The sequence below is a fragment of the Apium graveolens genome, chromosome 2, assembly GCF_009905375.1.
Source record: "Apium graveolens cultivar Ventura chromosome 2, ASM990537v1, whole genome shotgun sequence".
Classification (NCBI taxonomy): domain Eukaryota; kingdom Viridiplantae; phylum Streptophyta; class Magnoliopsida; order Apiales; family Apiaceae; genus Apium; species Apium graveolens.
This window is the reverse complement of record NC_133648.1, coordinates 267,673,087-267,689,860: the sequence shown is the minus strand read 5'-3', so window position 1 is coordinate 267,689,860 and position 16,774 is coordinate 267,673,087.

Below are 16,774 nucleotides of genomic sequence, written 5' to 3'. Positions count from 1 at the left end.
CAAGAAAGATTGGAACTAGGGCGAACCCTGGATCTGAGGACCAGGGAAGCCATAACCAGGACGATAGGAACCAGGAACACAGTGAAGAGGAAGATGAGGATTATGTAGAACAGGATGACTCCCTATATGAAGAGGAAGAGGAAACCTATGATGTTGAGGGATTTGAGATATAGGCTGAAGAAGGAGAAACTGAGGTTGAGCAACCAGTACCAAACCCAGGCATGGATCCCATGGGCCAGTTCATGCAACTCCTAAGGCAACTGGGAACGTCAACCCAACCCACCCCCTCAAGGAAATAATAATGTTGTGGCAAACTCTTTCAGGGCTTTTAAGTCCCTTAAGCCCCCTGAGTTCCATGGATCAGCCGACCCAGTTGAGGCAAGGGCATGGTTAAAGGAAATGGAGAAATCCTTTGAGATTCTGAGTATCGATGAGGCACAGAAGACTGTATTTGCTACCTACCTTCTGAAAGGAGAGGCTAACTACTGGTGGGAGGCCAAGAAAAACATGGAGACAGATGCTATTATAACCTGGGAGAGATTCAGTCAGTTGTTTCTGGGAAAGTATTTCCCGAGGTTTATGGAAAACCAGATGGAGCTCAAGTTCTTGGAGATAAAGCATGATAACTTATCAGTAGCAGAGTACGAAGCGAAATTTACTGAGTTATCAAGGTTTGTGCCGGAGTTTGTGAGCACCGAGGAAAAGAAAGCTAGGAGGTTTCAGCTGGGACTGAAACCGTGGATTCGGAATAGGGTGGCAATCCTTGAGCTTACGGATTATGCCACTCTGGTGCAAAAGGCAATGATTGTAGAAGCCAGAAGTGAACAGATGCAGAAGGAAAGAGAGAAGAAGGGAATAAAGAGGAAAAGTATGAGCATTGATGGAGGTTCCGCAGGAAGAAGCTTCCCAACTAGATTTAATCGAGGGGCAGTGTCCCTACCGGGAAAGAACACTGGTTTTAAGTGGCCAATGAGCGTGAGTGTGAGCCAGAGTGGCCAGAAGTCAAGAATGTCCTATTCCAACCAGTCTCGACCCCCATTGCCAGCCTGTAACACATGTGGAAGGATGCACACTGGGGAGTGTAAAGGAAAGCCAGTAACCTGCTTAAAGTGTGGTCAGGAAGGTCACTATTCAACTAAGTGCCCATCATCAACCCCTGCCGTCATTCCAACCACCACTTGTCATCAGTGTGGACGCCCGGGTCATTGGAAGAGGGAATGCCCAATGAACAAACCAGCAGCTTTGGGAGCAAGCAGGGCTACCTCCAATAAGCCACCTACTGTAAGGACTTTCATCATGACAGTCCAGGATGCTATGAAAGATTCAGATGTGATAGCAGGTACCCTTTCTCTAAATTCAGTCAGTGCAAACATTTTATTTGATTCGGTAGCAACTAAATCTTTTATATCAAGGGACTTTGCGCGTAAATTAAGACTTAAAGCTTAACCCTTGATAGAACCCTTATAAGTAGAAATAGCCAATCATGAAATTATTCCTGTTAACCAGATTCACCCCGCCTGTGAGATAGGCATAGGGGAGCAATCTTTTAGTGTTGATCTGATTCCTTTTAAATTAGGGGAGTTTGATGTAATTTTGGGAATGGACTGGCTATCTAGCAATGATGCTCAGATAGACTGTAAAGGGAAAAAAGTTAAGTTAAATATCCCAGGGAACAAAGAAGTTATATTTAGAGGAAAGAGGCAGACGCAGAAATTTTTGACTATGGCCCAGGCCAGAAGGATGCTACGAAAAGGAAATGAGGCCTACCTAGCCTATGTGGTGGACACGTAGAAGGAGGTGCCCAACTTACAAGATATTCCAGTAGTCAACGAATTTGAAGATGTATTCCCACAAGACCTTCCGGGATTACCACCCGATAGAGTGATTGAATTTGCTATTGAAGTGGCCCCCGGGACGGCGCCAGTTTCAAAAGCACCTTACCGGTTAGCCCCGTTAGAAATGAAGGAATTAGCTATCCAATTGCAGGAACTCTTGGATAAGGGTATGATAAGACCCAGTGTGTCTCCGTGGGGAGCACCAGTTTTATTTGTTAAGAAGAAAGATGGGAGCATGAGGCTGTGCATCGACTATCGAGAGTTGAACAAGCTAACCATAAAGAACAGGTACCCATTACCTAGAATAGACGATCTGTTCGACCAGCTAAAGGATGCTGTTTATTTTTTCAAGATCGACCTGAGAACTGGATATCACCAACTAAAGATTAAACCCGAACATATTTCCAAGACAGCGTTCCGTACCAGATATGGGCATTATGAGTTCTTGGTAATGTCCTTTGGATTAACCAACGCCCCAGCGGCTTTCATGGATTTAATGAATAGAGTATTTAAGAAGTACTTGGACAAGTGTGTGATAGTTTTTATTGATGATATTTTGATCTACTCAAGGACTGAGGCAGAACATGCAGAGCATTTGAGGATAGCTCTAGGAATACTCAGAGAGGAACAGTTATATGCCAAATTCTCGAAGTGTGAATTCTGGCGGAATGAAGTACAGTTTTTAGGACATGTGATCAATAAAGAAGGAGTATTGGTCGACCCCTCCAAGATAGAGGCGGTCTCAAATTGGGAAAGGCCAACCACACCCACAGAGGTAAGGAGTTTCATAGGATTGGTTGGCTACTATCGTAGATTTGTACAGGACTTTGCGAAGATCACAGCCCCTTTGACACGACTTACTCGTAAGACAGAGAAGTTTTAATGGACGGAGAAATGCGAGAACAGTTTTCAGGAATTAAAGAAAAGGTTGGTAACGGCCCCGGTGTTGGCATTGCCGGACGGAAAAGGAGATTTTGTGATATATAATGACGCGTCGCACAAAGGATTAGGGTGTGTGCTTATGCAGGACGGTAAAGTGATTGCGTATGCGTCGAGACAACTGAAGGAATACAAGATTAGATATCCTACTCATGACCTTGAGCTCACGGCAATAGTACTTGCCTTAAAAATTTAGAGGCACTACTTGTATGGAGAGAAGTACGAGATTTTCACAAACCATAAGAGGCTCAAGTACATATTTACGCAGAAAGAGCTCAACATGCGCCAGAGGAGATGGTTAGAACTAATCAAGGACTATGATTGTGAGATTCTCTATCATCCGGGGAAAGCCAATGTGGTGGCTGATGCCCTTAGTAGAAAGGAAAGACTCAGAATGATAACGACTTCGGAAGAATTGATAAGGGATTTTGAGAGAATGGAAATAGAAGTAAAGGTAACCGGAACCGGAACTGAAAAGCTTTTTGAGATCTCAATGCAGCCAGAGTTATTGGAAAAGATCAGATTGTGCCAAGAGAAAATAATGAATGAAGGCAGAGAGTCAATGACTGGAGAGGAGATCCATACTGAGAAAGATGATAAAGGGATAATGAGGTACTCCTACCGGATTTGGGTTCTGAATGTTCAAGAACTTAAAGATGAGATTTTGGATGAAAGCCATAGTTCAAGGTATTCCATTCACCCGGGAAGTACCAAGATGTATAGGGATTTGAAGGAATATTACTGGTGGCCTAACATGAAGAGGGACGTAGAAGAATGGGTAAACAAATGTTTGACTTGCCAAAGGGTAAAGGCAGAGCACCAGAGACCCAGTGGACTTTTACGACCCCTGGAGATTCCCGAATGGAAATGGGAACAGATAGCGATGGATTTTGTTGTAGGCTTGCCAAGGACGAAAGCCAATCATGACGCCATATGGTTAATTATAGACCGACTGACAAAGTCAGCTCATTTCATTCTTATCAATGAGAGATACACAGTCGATAGACTGGTGGACATTTACCTTAAGGAAATAGTGACGCGACATGGAGTCCCAGCGTCCATTGTCTCAGACCGAGACCCCAGGTTCAACTCCAGATTTTGGAGGAGCTTTCAAGAATGTGCGGGGACCAAGTTAAATATGAGTACCGCGTACCATCCCCAGACGGATGGGCAGAGTGAAAGGACCATCCAGACACTAGATGATATGTTGAGAGTCTGTGCAATAGACCTTAAAGGAAGTTGGGATGACCACTTGCCGTTGATCGAGTTTTCTTATAACAATAGCTTTCATGCTAGCATCGGAATGCCGCCTTATGAGGCCCTGTACGGAAGAAGGTGTCGATCTCCCTTATACTGGGATGGAGTAGGAGAGCGGAAGATGCTCGGACCCGTAGTGGTCCAAAGGACCAAAGATATAGTGGATCTTATCAGAGGACGACTTGTAGCAGCCAAAGACAGACAGAAGAAATATGCAGACCTAGCCCGAAAGGACAAGGAATATGAAGTCGGGGACTTAGTACTGCTAAAGGTATCCCCTTGGAAGGGATTAATGAGGTTCAGAAAGAAAGGAAAACTAAGCCCAAGATACATTGGACCTTTTGAGATATTAAGACGGATTGGAAAGTTAGCTTACGAGCTAGCCTTACCCCCTAACTTGCAACAAGTTCATAATGTGTTCCATGTGTCAATGCTAAGGAAGTATCATCGGGATGCCAGACACATAGTGGAGTACGAGCAGGTGGATATGCAACCAGATCTGACTTACGTGGAGAAGCCAGTAAGGATTATCGATAAGAAGGAGCAGGTGCTTCGGAACAGAGTAATCAAGCTAGTCAGAGTGCTATGGCAGAATCATAATGTGGAAGAATCAACTTGGGAACTAGAGAGTGCGATGCTAGAAAAGTACCCCCATTTGTTCTCTATTTGATTCCGGGACGGAATCCTTTTAAGGAGGGGAGATTATAATAACCCCCAAAATTTTCAACTTTTTGTAACCCTTATGAATAGTGTTTTAGCTGAATGAGAAAACTTTTCATGCCACACTATGTAGGAGTTCTGTTATGGATATTCTAAGATTTTATTAGTACTCTATATGGTATATAAGTGTATGTAAAGATCGTTAGAATCCAATTCCGAACACTTTGACTTTTCCCGGAAATCCACTAGATACGGAAAGAATTGAGTATAAGGTAACAGGATAAAAAGGATTTAAATTAAAGGATTATAAGAGAGGATCATAAAAGGAATATAATATATTGAGAAAGGTTAAGGGAACCTAAGTAATAAGATCCCGGGTATGATCCCTCAAACGATAAACGAAAACGAAAGTTAAGCGAACCGTATAACAGATCAGCGGTCATTAGGCAAACAATTAGGAAGTTAATCAAAGGGATTAGAGAGGATGATGTCACCCAACCAATGAGAAGAGGACAAGGAGGGAAAGATGACATCATAGCATGACATAAGCATGACATGGGAAGGAAGGAAATGTGGTGGAATATTAACCACACAAAATCAAGGGTAAATGGGTAATTGACCTAAAATAAAACAAATCTAATTTCATCCACCAAGCCAAACAAATCATTTCTCATCAAAACAAAATTTTATTCTTCATCACCAAGGCTTGCTCTCGGCTTTTGCCATTTTCAAGAGAAAGGAATTTCAAAACTCAAGATCAAGGCTTCCTAAATTGGTAAGATAATTCCCTAGTCATCCTTATGCATAGTTATGGCTATCTTATGAGTTTAAGCCTTCAATTCTTTCTCAATCTTCTTCAAGAAATCAATGAAGAAGACAATGAATAGTGATTTCAAAGTTTTTAACTTGATTTTTTCTTGTTTTCCTTTAAGATCCAAGCATCCCTAAGACTTCTCAAGGCTTCTTAAGGCTTCCTAGCTACTCCCACCACTTCAAGGAAGGTATATCATCTCCAAACCCTAGATTCCTTTGTATAATAAGATGATTTTGATTGTTATGGTGATATAGTAGCTTAATGCTTGTGGTTTAGAGTTTGGGTTGGAGTGGTAGTGAAATGGAATGGTGAATCTTGTTGTTTTGGTTAAAAGAACTTAAGTATAGTTAAATTCAAGCTTAAGCATAAGTATAAATGTTAATATTGAACTTATTGGGGATGTTATGATGTAATAAGGATGGACTTTGGTTGCATGAATGGATTGGGGTTGAATTGTGATGGTTTTGGAATGGTTTAAATTTGGGAAATCGCGTAAACATAGCCGTCGTAATGTCCGATTTACTTTAGACTGCTTTTGTTCATAACATTTGGACCCGAGAACTCCCTGCTAGATTATGACCATTGCAATGTTTAGATAGTTCATGTTACGAGCTTCATTTTGATATGTAGTTCGTTTGATTCCGATGCACGGTTTAGGAGAAACGACCGTTTTAAGTAACGGCGTTTCGCGAACGAAACATTTCCCCTCGCCTTACTTTGAAACATAGGTTAAAGACCAAAAAGGGTTAATTAATGTATGAAACAATTATGGAAAGAGTGTTAGGAAGTTGGTAAGACACTCGCGAAGGAATCGCCTTAAAACTCGTAATGGTTAAATTATTAAAAATGGTGGAGCCGAGGGTACTCGAGTGACTTAAGAGAATCAGTAAGCGCAAAACAAGCGTTAGAGTCTAAGTTAGTTAAAGTATAGATTTACAAGTGACTTTGGTTTAATTCCAACTTACTTGTTGTTTATAGGTTACCAGACTCGTCCCGAGCCTTTTATCACCCCCAGTCGCTCAGGCAAGTTTTCTACCCATTATACTGTTGTTGTGATGTATATGTGTATATGCATGATCTTGCGATAAATGCATATTTGTTATTAGCAAGTTCTTGCGATATATTGTAGCGTGTGATATGGTATATATGCATGTCTGTTTCATATTCTTGGATTATATATCTGTTGGTTAAAATGCTTACAGTTGCATAATACCTATGCTAAAGATAAGCGGTATTGAGTTTACCCTTAGTATAGGGGATCAAAAGGTGAACATATTTCTAAACCGGGAGTCGATGTTCCCGAGTATAATATATATATTTATATATATATATGGTTATAGTTTTCAAAACTATTAATCGAATAAGGTTTATTCGATAACTTTAACTTTATTTTATTATTGAATATTATTTCGAATATTCATTCGAGGACTTATGACTCCTTTATTTTATTATTGAATATTATTTTGAATATTCATTCGAGAGCTTATGACTCAGTTATATTATTAATGATTATTAATTGAATATTCATTTGAGGATGTATGACTCCGTTATTTTATTTAATGAATATTATTTATAATATTCATTGGAGGTATTATGACTCCGCTTGTTATTTAATAATATTCTTTATTTTATTAAAGAAAAATGTTTCGATAATCAAACTTATTTTCGATTATTCAAATAAAGATAGTACTTTCGTATCAGTATATCTTTGGTTATTTACTATTCATTTCAAGTATAAATTTTCCAATTTCTACCTCAATTATTCTTTATGGGAATATTATTTAAATAATAATATTCAGATATTTTCTAAATATATTGGGGCTGATTTATTTTATTAAATCAGCATTACTCTAAACACTCTTTAAAGTGTTTTCGAGTCTTCAAAATGATTTTTAAAAGTTAGAGCGGATCCCAAAACTCATTTTTTTATATTTAAGATCTTCCTTTTAAAGGGGATTTAAATACTCGCTCAAAACCTGAGGGATCCGGCTCTATGGTGTATTTTATATTCACAACAAGGTTGCAGTTTTGGTAAATGAATTGATTACTTACCCAACGTTCGGGAAGTAAGTCCATCTATCGAGTCGGCATAAGCAACATGGGCTCAGTGGGCGTCCATGATAGTGTAAGTGGCTCAGTGGGAGTCCATCAAATGCCTAAGTGGCTGAGTAGCAGTCCAGCATAAGGTCCTATTGCGGCCAGGGTGATGACCAGTGGGGAATTCGTCCATCTACTAGTAGAAAAGGTTACTTATTGGTATCTTTGCCTGATCAGCAAGATATCGGGTTTATGCCACAATTCTTTTTCCCTTCCAAAAATTCATTGGATGTTACAAACTCTGTTCATACTTTACATGACAGAGGTTTTCAGGGACTGTATAAGGAAGATGTATATGTGGATATATATATCGGAACTTAATGAAGTATATCATAACTTCATTTCCTTCAATACTACTTCAAAGATTTAATCTATTCAAATCTGTCTTGTAGTCTCATCTATGTGATGAACTGTTGAAAGCTCGTTATACTTTGAACAGTGGTAGTTCAAGTAACTTTATAATTGATATAAGTATAGTGAAGTATTTGGTAACTTCATCCCTTGTTTTTACTTATATCTAGTATATCATTATCTTACACATGATAAAAGATTCTAGTAAGTATCCATTTAGATACTTGTATTATTGTTATCACTATATATTATCTTGCGAGCTGTAAGGCTCACTCTTGCTTTATTTCTTCATCACACAACAATAGTTAGGAAAGATGGCCAGACTCCAGCAGACCCAGGCAAGCGCGTGGGAAGCGTCCCGCGTCTTCCCGTTGATGTTGTAGCTGCTATAGCTGCAGAGGTAGATCTATTGGTAGATCAGGCATTCTACTTTTGAGAATCAAATTATGTATAATTATAACTTGTGGCAGATAATGGCAATTAACTGTAAATTTATCAAATAATCATTTTGGGTTGTAATAACTTTTAATTGTGGATTCAAGGACTTGTACTTATTTCAATTTCATCTCTGAGACTATAACGGGTTGTGGTGTGTGTTAGTATGGGGTCACAGCATAAGGTTATTTATTATTAATTAAGTGAAGTGATATTGTGGAAAGAAAGACCGTGACGACCCGGATCCCTGGCCCCGGATCTGGGGGTGTTACAGCAGTATAATCACTCTTCTCTTTTGGTACGGTCTTTGCTGCTTCACCTGCAACTACAACAGCTAGCTTGGTTGGTTTGTGAGGCCCTTCCTTGATTCTATCAAGGTATTCTGGATCTGTTGCTTCCAGGAACATGGTCATCATTACCTTCCATATGGGATATTCAGATGGTCTCAGTATGGGAACTCTGATAGTCTCATACCGACTTTGAATTTGTGTCTTTGGAGGTTCTTCAGTTTTGGTAGGCTTAGTTGGAGTTTCTGTGTCAGACATGATTGTGTTTGGATCTTTAACTGTATGTGTGTTAACATATTAGCTCTGATACCACTTGTTAGGTCACACACACTGTAGAGGGGGTGAATACAGTGTATAATACAATCAAATCGAACTTTAATATATTAAGTAACAGAAAACAAACTCTATTGAAACAATAAACTCTGTTACAGTATGGAACTGTTACCTCTCAGTGATGAACAAATATCACGAGAGCTGCTAGGGTTACAATAAATAATCTTCTCGAATATGATAACACTTATAGTGTAAACCCTATGTCTGTGTTTATATACTACACAGTTACAAGATAATCGCTAATTGATATGGAATATAATTCTGCTTCCTAAAATATATCAATCAGATATCTTTTCTTCCAAGTATTCCATTCTTCACGGAACTCCTTCTTCATGCATATCTCTTCTTATGTTTATCTCAATCTTATTTCCTTTAATCAGCTACTTTCCTTATCTGATCGTCCTTCAGCACTTAAGTTCTGATCTCTAACTTCTGATGATTATCTCCTGATAATATAAGTACTGATATCATTAAGTCCTGACTTCCAGTATAAGTACTGATCAATAGTTAAGTACTGATTTGTCCTGTTAAGTAAGATCTGAAATCTAAACATAAATTATATTAGCCATGACATTATCAAATATATCTAACAGTATGATATTCGTGCAATGAAAGTTGGCATTTATCAGTGTTGTCTGATTAGTGTCATCACCATTACATACTAAGCTTAAGAACGAAAAGGCTATTGAATGAAGTCTTTAATGAAGTTAGAATTCCATGTTTTCCATATATATTACTTCAATCATTCTTATTCTCTTACTTATAATTGTTAGTTTCTAGTTATAAACAACCTCAAATTGTTATTCATCTTAGCATTGAATAATAACCATACATTGTTGCTTAAGTGCATAAATTATAAAGTTAACCTAAACCAGTCTCTGTGGGAACGAATCTAATTTATATATTATACGACTTGCGAACATGTATACTTGCGTGTAATTTTAGCACGTGTTTAGCGACTAACACTTATAGAATTCACAGTTTTACTTTTGTGACTTGATCTTTTCATTTTTCCTTTTTGACAAGCATCACAGACTTCATCTTGAGCAAATTCTAGATTAGGCATGTCTCTTACCAACTCCTTTTTAACTAGAGTATTGAATGCTTTGAAATTCAAATGAGACAGCTTCAACGAATTCCACCCTCATTTGCTGAGTCCAGGTCTGCAATAAATAAGCTTCCCTTCTTTGCTCCTTTCAGAGCAACTTCACCAGTTTTCTTGCTGATAAAAGTACATTCTTCTTTGTTAAATAAAACCTTGAAACCCTTGTCCTCAAATTGTGATAGCAGGGCCATATCACCTGTCATATGTCTTGAGCATCCACTGTCTATGATCCATATGAATTTCTTCTTTTTTCCCTGCACACAATGAGAAACCAGAATCCTCCTTTGGTTTAACCTAACATCCTCTGTTCCTTCACATAAGATCTCTATTTTCTCCCAGATCTGTTTGGTCGTGTCACAGTTGACAATGATATTGTACATTACATTGTTAAGTGACTCTATTAAGATCAGCTGCAGGACACTATCCAGAGAGACTTTTTCTTTTTCAAGCTCATTATATTATGAAGGATCTTTAGGAGCATAATGTGCTGGAATGACCATGTCCCCATCTGTAGATTCCTCAACTCTTACCATGGGAGGGAAAGGCCCATTCTTGAGGATCTGAATGTATAATGGATTGGCCATCCTGATGAACAGCAGCATTTTCTTTTTCTATAGTGTTTAGTTAGATCTGTCAAAGATAGGAATTTTGATACTGCTAAGCTTCTGTGTATTCATTCTTCCAAGATCTTTAATCTGTTTGCTTTCAGATTTTGCTCTTATACCACTTGTTAACTATTGAATACAACACAGATGGGGGGGATGAATGTGTTTTGGACACTTTTAATAGCTTTTTGAACTTTTATGAATGGTAAACAAAGTAATCTGTCTTGTAGAGATAATATGTTTTTTCAAGAATAATAAAACATGCACATGAACACACTATCTTTCAAAAATAACTTAATTTTATATAAAAATCAAGCTAGTGTTTTGCTACAAATTTCTTGGTTCTTGGTACGTTAGGAACTCAGCTTCTCTCTTGAGAGTTACAAGATTTTTAGATCTATTTGTTACACTAAAACAAAGCATCCATTGTTTGCTTTATAGAACAGTTAACACTGGTTTTTACACAGCATGTAATAGCATGTACTAAACCCTACTTAAAGTTAACTAAAACTTTCTATTTCTGGCTTAGTGTGTCTTTGCAAATCGTGCATGTCTGTGACTTTACTTTGACAGCTATTCTTGGCCTTTGATCTTGAACTCTTCAAGCTGCTTTTTATAGACTTTTCAAATCAGTGATTAATTTATTTGTTGATTGATAATCTTGGATATTTAACTGATCTGCATTCTATACTTGAGTTTTAAATCGAGATCTCCAGTTTGCTATATAGAGAACTCGACATCTTGATAGTATAATGACTTATCGAGATCTCTAATTACTCTACAGTTGTTTGACTTATCGAAGTCTTTGAGTTCTCTATAAGAGAATTGGGCTTGTCAAGGTCTGTCATCTTCATGTCTACATTTTGGCTTATCGATATCTCTGAGTTCTCTAGTGAAGAAATGACTTGTCGATATCTCACAGATCTCTAGTGATGAAATGATTTTTCGATATCTCAGAGATCTCTAGTGATAATTTGACTTATCGATATCTCAGAGATCTCTAGTGATGAAATAACTTGTCTGTATCTCAGAGATCTCTAGTAATAATTTGACATATCGATATCGCAGAGATCTCTAGTGATATTTTGACTTGTCGATATCTCTGAACTTCTCTATAAGCTTTTCTCGACTTCTCGATAAATCATTTTGGAGTTCTCGAATGACTTCTCTATAAGACTTAATCTGTGACTTGTAGATTTCTTGACTTAGAATGTTTTTCCCAAAACGGATTTATTCAACTCCAAGCTTCTTCACAATGTCTCTGAGGCATGATCTTCATGATCTTCTTTCAGAGTTTATTCTTAGGCTTGAGACTGTTTACAGAAAAATACCCCAGTCTAATATATTTAAGTTAGGAGCAATTGATGATATCAAACAGAAACTATCAGAAGCATCCACGGATGATGACTACAAGCATCGACGGATGATGACTACAAGCATCGACGAATGATGATGAAATCGACGGATATGATAATTGATAGATAATGATATCAACGGATGATGATGTCAACGGATGATGAAATCAGTTGATATTTGAGAAAGAAAAGGAAACATGAACTCAAGGTGGTGAAGGACTTTATCTCAGAAGCAATTGTATAGGTTTCCTTGTTGTTAATAGAATATGATTCCTTATACATTGGTAGTTGTGCTCTATATAAAGTACATATTAGGTGTATGCTATAAACATTGCGACATTGTTATATCTTTCGCATAAACTAGCAGCTCTCAAGGATATTTGTTCATCCTTTTGAGAGAGTACGATTGTAATAAGTTTTTATCAGTTAATATAAAAACTATTGACCGTGTTGAAGCTTTGTCGAATTGATTGTATTAACTGTATTCACTCCTCTCGATAGTTGATTAAGGGCCTAATAATTTGTATCAGAGCTTGCTATTAATGTACAAACAGTTTAAGATCTGAAAATCAATCAACCATATAAGATAATGGAGAAGAAGAAACAAAGAATCAGAATCCGAAGCCACCACCCCCAGCCACATCGCAGATAAGCAGCAACATGAGTAAGTATGAAGCAATCAAAGTGCCTATCCTGAAGATACATGAATATCCAATCTGGAAAGTCAGGATGGCATTATTCTTGGAAGCCACAGATCCTGAATATTTGAACAGGATCTATGATGGTCCTCACAGACCGATGAAGGTATCTGTTTCGCTTGTAGGGGAACCATAAAAGATGATAGACAAAGATAGGAAGGACTACTCTCCTGAAGATATCTCATCTATCATAAAGGATGCTAAGGTCAGACACATCCTGCAGAGCAGTCTTGATAGTGTTATGTTCAATAGAGTAATTGGATGTAAGGCAGCAAAAGAGATATGGCATGATTTAGAAGTAAAGTGTCCAGGTACAACTGCTATCAAGAAGAACATGGGGATAGTACTTACTCAAGAATATGAGCACTTTGACTCAAGGGACAATGAGTCCCTAACTGAGATCTATGATAGATTTCAGAAGTTGCTGAATGAATTGTCCCTTGTCGACAAAGAATATGATTTGGAGGACTCAAACTTGAAGTTCCTACTTGCTCTCCCTGAAAAGTGGGCCTATAAAGTTACATCAATAAGGGATAACTATCAACTTTATATCACACCTCTAGATGAGATCTATGTAGTTCTAAAAACTCATGAACTAGAGATGGAGCAAAGAAGCAAGAGGAAAGTATCAAAAGCTAGACCAGTTGCACTCAAGGTTGAGGAGAAGCCAAAGGAGAAAGCTTGTAGAGAAAGCTACTCCAAAGGGAAATCCATGATTGCAAAGTCAGATATTGAGTCATCAAATACTGATGATGACTCAAATATTGATACTGAATCAGATTCTGACAGTGATCATAACATAAATGAAGATATGGAACAGATGGCTGCCCTACTAGTTAAAAGCTTCAAGAAGATGGTCTACAAGAACTTCAAGAAAGGGAGAAGATTTTCCGGAAAAGGTTCCAGTTCTTCAAACTCTGATAAGAGGAACAACAGGAGAAATACTGATGGGAGGAATCAAGATTTGGAAAACTTGATAAGTCAAAAGAGAGATGTTACAGCTATGATGGAATTGGACACTTTGCAGCTGACTGCAAAAAATCCAGAGTAGAGAAGAAACAAGCCTTGACCTCAAGGAAGAGAAATTGGGATGATTCATCAGATTCAGATGATGGAGTCAATTATGCTCTCATGGAAAAAGCTGATGCTGAGGCTGTCAATGATGAATTAAAGGTACCTCAGACTGCTCTTACTTTTGATACTGATGATATCTTTGAATTAAGATTATTTCTTAAGTCTCTGCGTGTTAGTTTTAGGGATCAAACCTTAGAGAATAATAGAATGAAGAGTGAAAACTCTGTGTTAAAGAAAAGGAATGAACACCTAGAAACTGAGTTGCTTTCCATTCTAGAAATTCAAAAAGAAAGAGATAATGTTATTTATGTTAAGGAAAAAGTTGCTAGAGAAACATGCTTATCTAGAAAAGGAACTAGCAAAAGAAAGAGAAGTCATTAAACTTTGGACTAACTCAGGAAAATCAACTCAGGAAATTCTAGAGAATGGTTATTGGGAAATATGATTAGGATATTCAGCTAGATCTAATTCTGATAAGAAAAGTGGAAAAGAAACTGAGATAACAGAACCAATAAAAATTGATAGCAAGGTCAAATTGAACAAGGTTCAAATAAAGACCATTAAGTTTGATCCAAGTGCTAATATTGTTAAATCAATCCATGAGGAAAGTACTACCTCAACACCTAGATCAAACTTAATTATTGAAAAGAGTGAACAAGTTCATACAATTTTAGTAAATATTGGTTCAATGACTTAGAAACAGCTTAAGCAAAAGCTGAAGGATCTACACATGAAAGACAAGAGAAAAAGGTCTACGAAAAATAGGAATGGAAAGGTAGGTGTTAATAAGAACGGAATTTATGTAACCCCACTTAATGCACCTAGAAAGACCTGTTCAAACTATAGTAGCACTAATCATCTTGCTAATTCTCGCAAGAAGAATAAAATGATAAAAAATATTTCTTCCAAATCAGAGTTTAGGAATAAAACAGTTATATATAAACCACAGATTCCTTGTTTTCATTGTGGAAGTGTTTTGAATTCTATTTATACATGTAAAGATCAAAGTTTGTATTATCAATATTATAAACTGAAACCCTATTTAATTAAAGCAAAACCTGTTTCTGCATGTATAAATACTGATAGTAAGGATGTTAACATAAATTCTGATAAAAAATCTTTTGCTGCATATGTTAACAAACTTAAAAAGACCAAAGGATCCAAGCAAGTATGGGTCCTTAAAAACACTAACTGATATAAATTACTGGTTGCAGGGTGACAGGAGGAATGCTCTAGTCTTGTATAGTGGATGCTCAGGACATATGACTGGTTATAAATCCCTGATATCAGAATTTGAGGGGAAGGCTGGCCCAGGCGTTTCTTATGGAGACGGCAACTTAGGAAAAAACTTGGGATATGGCAAAATCAAAGTTGGAAATGTCATCATTGAGAATGTAGCTCTAGTTGTAGGACTCAAGCATAATCTGATTAGTCTGAGTCAAATATGTGACAGAGGTTACCATGTCAACTTTATAAGGAGCATTGTGAAATTGTTAGTAAGTTTGATGGCAAGATCACATTGACTGGTGTGAGTTATGGTAGTTTATATGAAGTCAGGGTCTCTGTAACGACCGGGAAATTTACGTTGTACTATATCATATTTATAATAAAATATGTGTATAAATATGTCATTTATGTGTGATTATCTGTTAAACCCTAATTGTTATGTGTTACGTGTATTCCGTATCATTTCTGTATTTTTAAGATATTTTTCAGATGTTTTATATCGTATTCATAGGTTTCATTTCAAACGTTTTATGACCCAAACAATAATTTTAAAGCCAGTATTTCAAATAAAATAATGGGCCTTATTTTTCATCAAACGGCTTTTACAATCGCAATATTCTGAACATCTAGATATTTTATAAATTTTCTCGTTTTATGAAAAATGACTTTTCCGGGCCCCATTGGGTGTTAAAAACCCCACAAAAATCACATTTTTATTTTTATAAAATTATAGGACTTTTATTTATACCATTTCTTTGTATTTTTTAATTATTCACAATTTTTGAGAATTTTTGGCATATATATTGTATATATAAAATATTTATAAATTAAATTTTAATACCCAAAAATTATGAAAATTAGGGCCAAATATTTTTATTAGGAGTGTAATTAGCCCCTTAATTTTATTTAGGGGTATTATTTTACATATTATAAATAGTTGATTTTTCAGTAAATAATTATTAATTAATTATAAAAAAATAAGAAATTAAGCTGAAAATTCAGAAAATGGGGATTAGGGTTCCTGAAGTTCCTGAAATCAAAGCTAAGTTTGATCGTGATTTTGTTCACCAAATCTTTCATGTGAGTAACCAAAATGATCCTCTCAATCTCTACTTTCTATTCATACCATTAATTTCGTGTTTTGTTGATGTTATTTTCAATTCGATTTTCTTGGGTTTATGTTTAATTTAGGGATTTTTGATTCAAGAATCGTTTGTTTGTTCTAATGATTCCAGTAGTTGTATATTGAATTCAGGAATGATTTTGCATAGTTAATTAGCTTGTATAACCCCGGGAAAGTAGTTCTCGAGTTCTTGAATTTTTAGCAATTTTGAATTCGTTTTCTGTGATTTTGAAGAAGTTTTGATTGTTGTTGAGTATTGAGACTGACTGTAGAACTCAGAAGCTTCGATTTTACGTATTAATCGTTGAGGTTGATTATGTTTTGGAGGAGGTGTCGTTTTCCGGTGATGTCGCCGGAAAACTTCGGGTTTTTGGCCGGTGGAATTGGAGGAGGGCTGGGGAAGGGATGTTGATGGTGTAGGTGAATTCCCAGGAGCGTTACGAATCGATCCCCGTCGAAATCGATCGAGATGGCCTCGAAATGGCACGACGGCGACGCTACCGGAGCTGGGCGACGGGCGGCGGCCAATTCCGATCATCCCTTCCAGTTTCCGGTCACCTGTAGACCCGACCCGCTCAG